Genomic DNA, 6,361 nt, shown 5'->3' on the forward strand with positions numbered 1-6,361 from the left:
ATTAGCCCTTTCTGTTGAGAAAGGAGAGCTCTGCATAATAGATTGGGCTGTGTCACGTGCCAATAATTCTCCATTCTTTAGTGTGAAAAGGGGCAGCACTGTCACTTGAACTTGATCCAACCTCTTTGCATCTTACAAAGTTAAACGGCTACAAGAAGTCAAATAAGAAGGCAAAGCTTGTGGAATGTACAGTGCATATTGGAGGCTCCTGCCTCATTATGACTCACCTGCTTGCTTCTCCTGTTCAATCATTTCTTTTGAAGGCAGTGGGTTTTTCTCTTATGTTTCTGTCTTCTTCAATTTTGATTTATTGGATTTCTCAGTGTCAGCCATATCAGATCTGTCAGACATGGTTTCAGAGGAAACAGAGCAAGGTGTACAAGTGAGTGGAGTCTGGTCTGAGCAGTGGCTTCCGTGGAGTCCTAGTTTGGTTCAGTTGGACCCAATCCAACTCTGGCTAGCAGTTCCCAGTGTGGAATCTGGGGAGAGTCTGGGGAGAGATTCCAAACAAGTGCGGAACTGTGGCGATCCAGTTAGATCAGGAGTTTGATGTAAAGAGAGTGGAGCTCAGAACTGAAAGGAATTTATCTAAGGCCCTCAGAAATGGTGAGAAAGACAGACAACTCAAAAGGGTTCAAGGTGTACCATGCCTGTGTTTCTCATTGTTACTGAAGCTGCCAGAAGAATCCTTCAATCCCACCATTGCCACCAAAACTATGAATAAACAAAATTCAACTGAGTAAATTTAAAGATCAAATTGGCTTTATTCGACAATATATGAATCAGGCAGCATCCTATCTAGCAAACAGAAAAGAGCACTGCAAGCAGCAGAAAAGAAAAGGTGTTTCTAGACGGAAAAGGGACAAGAAAGGGAAATTTCTAGCAAAGAGTGGATAGTTTGTGGTTTAGGTTACCCTCCTTTGGGGGAGGGAAAGCTGACCACGAAATTCTAGACTAACCTGTTAAAATTACATTCTTGGAAGAGGTTGAAACTGCAATTAGGCTAGGTGTTAGGTCTCCATTTGCTGACATGGGGCTTAGCACAAATGACTCCATTGGGGGCCTGTCACTTCTTTTTTAACATTAGTAAATGGGACTCTAAGTGAAGGAGAAGCTGAAATTCTTTATACTGATCTTGCATTTTTTTCTATAGTTGCAATATTAAAATATAAAACTATTTCAGAATAAAAAAAATACTTGCCTAAAAAAAGCAACAAATATTTGCTAATTATCTTACCTAAGATATGCTGGGCCTGAGGTATCAAGTGTTCTTCTCTTGGTTTAAAAGAGATTCTAAGGCATGACTCAAGCAAATACTTCCAGTGATTGTTTTGTTTATTTGTTTGTTTGTTATGCTTTTTCAAATGCACTCCTCTTTCAGATAACTTTGACGAGATAGAGATATTACCTGGACTCTAGTAACTGAGTCAGACATGTCAGGAAGGAGAAACTGACTCCAAATCAATGAGAGGCTGTATGACATGAAGGAGGAATTGAAAACAGAGTCAGGGAATCTGGTTCCAAGTCTTGGTCTACAGTTAACTAGCTGTGAGGCATCTACAATTTTCATCACATATAAAATGAGGAGATAAATTGAAGCAACCTCTAAGGTCATTGTTGGCATTAACATGCTATAGCTACCTCTCAGTGTTTTTGTGCCTTTTATACTTTAAATAAGCCCACCAAATAAATATCTTTCCCCCACCCCCAAGATTCCCCAGTAATGAATGAAAAGACAAACACCTCGATTCTGGGATGGAAGCAATTTGTTTCTGCTTTTTGAATTAATTTTGTCATCATCGTCAGGTTTATCTTTGAGAAACCATGCAAAAACCTTCTGAGATGACAACACTCCATTCTTGGAAATTAGGTCTGATGATTTTTTTTTTTACTGAGTATTTTTTGTTTTAAAACTGCATTAAGAGAATTCTGAAGACCTCTCCCCAGAGAAGAAAACATCTGAATAAGTATCATGAAAAAGAACCCAAGGAAATGGTTAGGTTAATCCACTTGTTCATGTATTGAGTCTTCACCAAAGGAAATAAAACCTAGTGGATGGCTGTGGCAGAAACCACTAATGGTCCCTGAGTGTCCACTCTCTCCTTCCCTTTACTAATATAACCACTAGAGTTTTAGCTGGGCAGTTGGCTTCCCAGCTACCAATTGCCTTTCTCAGCCTCCTTTGTGCCTAGATGCAGAGTTTTGCCAATGAGTACAAGTGGAAGTAACGTGCAACTTTTGGGTCTCATCCTTTGAAAAAGGAAATTGCATGCCCTTTACTCTCTTTCCTCTTCCTGCGGCTGAAATGCAGATGTGGTGCTAGTGATGAAGCTTTGACTTTGTGAAAAACGGATACTCGAGGATGACAATGATGGAACAAGAAGATAAAAGGACCTGAGTCCCTGGATGACTTTATGGAGCAGAGCCACTCTACCAGGACTGCAGACTGCTGACCTGTGGACTTTATGTGAGAGAGAAATGAAAATCTATTTTGTTTCAGCTCTGAAGTTGAAGGTGTCTTTGTTATAGTAGCTTAATCTGTGCCCAAATTAATGCAATGACTGGAAAGGAACTCGAGTTTTTAACAGAAGTCCTGGAGGAGATGGGAACTTTCCTCAAGGATCGTTGACTGCCACTAAGACCAGGAACAAATATTAGCTTGAATCTAAAGAAGGAGAAACAATCAGATAAACCCATATAAAGAGACATTCTGCAAAACCACTGGGCTGGATTATTAAAAATTGTCAGGGTCATAAAAGACAAAAAGAGGCTGGGGTATTAGATTAAAGAAGCCTAAAAGAATATGACAAGTAAATGCAATATGTGAACTTTGATTGGACCTTAAATCCGAATATGACATTATTGATACAACTGGAGAAATTAGAATATAAAATGCATACTGAAAATTAAAACAGTATCAGTGTTAAATTTCTTGAGAATTGCCATTATATAATGATTATGTAGAACATAGGAAATACTTGCTGAACTTTTTAAGGGTGAGGTGTTTAATATCTGCAATGTATATCCAAATGGTTCAGTAAACTAATAATAACAGTAGTAGTAATAATAATTTGTAAAATTATTAACAATAATGCAAAATATTAACAATTTATGAATCTAGGTGTAGAGTATATGGAGGTTCTTTGTACTGTTCTCACAATATTTCTGTAGATTTGAATTTTTTTTTTTTTTTTTTTTTTTTTTTGCGGTACGCAGTCCTCTCACTGTTGTGGCCTCTCCCGTTGCGGAGCACAGGCTCCGGACGCGCAGGCTCAGCGGCCATGGCTCACGGGCCCAGCCGCTCCGCGGCACGTGGGATCCTCCCGGACCGGGGCACGAACCCATGTCCCCTGCATCAGCAGGCGGACTCTCAATCACTGCGCCACCAGGGAAGCCCTGAAATTTTTTAAAATAAAATGTTAGGAAATAACTGTAGTAGAAAATATACATTAATGTCTTTTAGACTTTAAGGTAGGGAAAATATTCTTAGATTGATTATGTAAGGAAAGATTGATATATTTTACTATATTAAAATTAGAGTTCTGCTCATTGAAAAAAAAAAACCCTAATCCCGTTTATTATATTTTTGTTAATTTTTGTTAACTGCCTGACTCTTCTCTTTAGAGCTGTAGATTCTGTGAAGGCATGTTCTGTTCCCTGGTTTATTCCTAGTTCCTACAGCAGTGCTAGCACCTAGTAGGCACTCAAATGTATGGTGACTTGATTACTGAAGGAATAGTGTATGAATTATACAATTAAATTCCAATATTAGTAATACTTTTCAGCAAATTATAAAGCATTGTGGCTCAGTGGGCTTGGTTCAGATTTGTTTTGACCAACAGCTCTAGACCTCCAACTTAATTATGTCATTTAATCTTATCACCTAATCTTGAGGATTGCTCTGGTGACAGATTGCCTGGGTTCAAATTCTGATGCTGTCATTAATTAACCACAGAACAATGATCACAGACAAGTCATATGAATTCACTAAGCCACAGTTTTCTTACCTTTAAAACTGGGGAAAATAATAGTAACCACTTGCTAGGGTTGTTCTCAATAATAAATAAAATCATACACATAAAACAAAGTGTTAGGTTCATACAAGTACTCAGCTGATGTAAGTTGCTGGGCTAATGTGGCTTAAAGAACCAGATCTGGTCTTCCCACCTCTCCATCATCACCCATCCTGCTCCCACTTTATGTCTGATGCTCCAGTCACTGTGAACCTCTTTCCCCTGAATATCCACGCTCTCACTTCCCTATAGGTCATTGTATATGCTATTCCCACGACTTAGAACACCCTTCCTCTAATATTTTATCTAATTGGAATCACTGCGCATGTCTTACCTCAGAAACCTTTCCCTTGGGGGATAATGTCTCTACTTTCACTCTTAGTTTAGTGTAGGTAACCTCCTACACGCTCACATAGTGTCCTCGTGGCCAGATACTATTGAATAAGAGCCCAATATGTGTTAAAAGAATGAATTGCAACACATCTTCAACATGCCTGTACAGCTCCCTAAAGTGCTCTGTGGAGAAGCTGAAAATCTAGCAGAAACTAGGAGTTGCTAAAGAGTGTTTTCCTTCCTTCTCATCCATTCTCTGTGCTGCTACTGATCCTTCTTTATCATGCCCTTGGGCTAGAGGGAACCGTTAAATCTCTCCTTGACAAATCCCCAGGCATAACCCTCATTACTTGGCTTGGAAAAACTATACTGTTAGTTTTTCTGTGACTTTAAGGAGGCCTCCTTGACAAAGAATACTCAGCAAAACTTTCTTACTCACACGCAGAGTAGGAACTCACAGCTCCGGAATTTGGACTGTTGGAAAGCTAACAACCACCCAGCATGTGCCACTGTTTTGTTCCCTGGTGAATCACAAATCCTGGCACCTGGACTGATAATGTCCTATTAATACAAAGTATGAGTATCCATGGCATGCAGGGGTAAGGTAGGATTTGCCTTCTATCATTGTAACCTTGACAGGAAGTGTCTTTGAAGATGACCACTTGCATAGAGGTAGAAAAATGTTGGCAAGAAACAGTGTTTCCCTCTGGCCACTTGATTCCCTCCACTGCCCTCTGGCTTGATTCCTATTCCTTGTATTATAAACAGGCTGTCCTCTCTCCCGTCTGCGTAGAGCTGGTGTCATCTCTGTCCAGATTGCCTTCCAGGGCAGATACCCAAGCTTCAAGGACTCACAGTCTGTACTCAGACCATCCTATGGGCATCCGAGGTGCAGCACACAGATTCCCTTGGAGCTGAGCTCTGCTTACTTTGAACAGTCTACACATCTAAGGGCTATGAATCTTGTCCTCTCACAGTGAGTTTGTGAGGGTAAACCATAATAAATTATAGTCACCTAAACTGAACACAATATCAAAGACGAATGTGCCACAGAAGAGAATGTGGATATTAGAGGAGAACAAAACCATTCTTAACCTAAAATTGACCAAAATGCCACACTACATCATCTATCACATTGTTCTAATTGTTTCATCGAGGTTTATAGAGGCAGAAAATTCTTACATTTGATTCAGTTGAAGAAACAATTAATAAGCAACAACTGTATGCCAGTAATATGTAGCATCTGTAGGAGAGAAAAGAAGACAATTCTTGGTCCTGTATGTGAGAAACATATACCAGTTACTCTAGTCATAACCCCGCCTTAATCATTCCACTGATAAAAGCTCTTTTTTTTTCTCCCTTCACCTAGAGGTTATCTATTTCTTTAATGAATTTAGTTCTGTCTGGAATCTTTTGATCCAGTTCTTTTAAGACTTTCTTGAGGTATATTCTAGAATTTTGTACACAGGCTTCCTGCTTTAGACAAAACATGAATTTCTATAAGACGGATGTCTCATTACTAACAGGTCACATCCAATGGCAGGTTGATGTTTGTTGACTTCAGGAGCACATTGGAATTATATCTTCAAGGATGTTTACATCCATTTCTTGGACAGGACAGGCAGGTCTAATAGTTTCCAAATCTAGTTTGCATCACTTAAGCCTAACAGTGATAGAGTATATTTACACATAGCCATACTGAAGTTCCTATGCCATTTTTCTGTCAACTTAAATATGCCTTCACCTTGGTAGTTTGACAGACTATTCAAATTCTCAATAGCTCAATGATAATTCTGTTCTTTGGTGAATGTCCCTTTGAAAGACTTTTTGAAAAAGAATGTTCCATGCTGAAAAACTGTGTTTAAGAAACATGGTACACTGCCTCCTCGGAGCAGTTTTCTCAGGGTTACTTGAGATACTGCTTCCTAGGCTTGAAGTACTCAGCATATCCACTGAATAAAACATAACTCTCAAATTTAGGTTGTGAGTATACTTTTTTAGTTGACAACCGTATA

General features: G+C 39.2%; 1 pseudogene; it reads right to left on the reverse strand.

Annotated features, from left to right (window-relative positions):
• Window positions 1-216: 216 nt before the first annotated feature.
• Window positions 217-351, reverse strand: LOC131761110 (thymosin beta-4-like; annotated as a pseudogene).
• Between the last annotated feature and the right edge of the window lie 6,010 nt (window positions 352-6,361).

This window comes from Kogia breviceps, chromosome 8 (genome assembly GCF_026419965.1).
Source record: "Kogia breviceps isolate mKogBre1 chromosome 8, mKogBre1 haplotype 1, whole genome shotgun sequence".
Classification (NCBI taxonomy): domain Eukaryota; kingdom Metazoa; phylum Chordata; class Mammalia; order Artiodactyla; family Physeteridae; genus Kogia; species Kogia breviceps.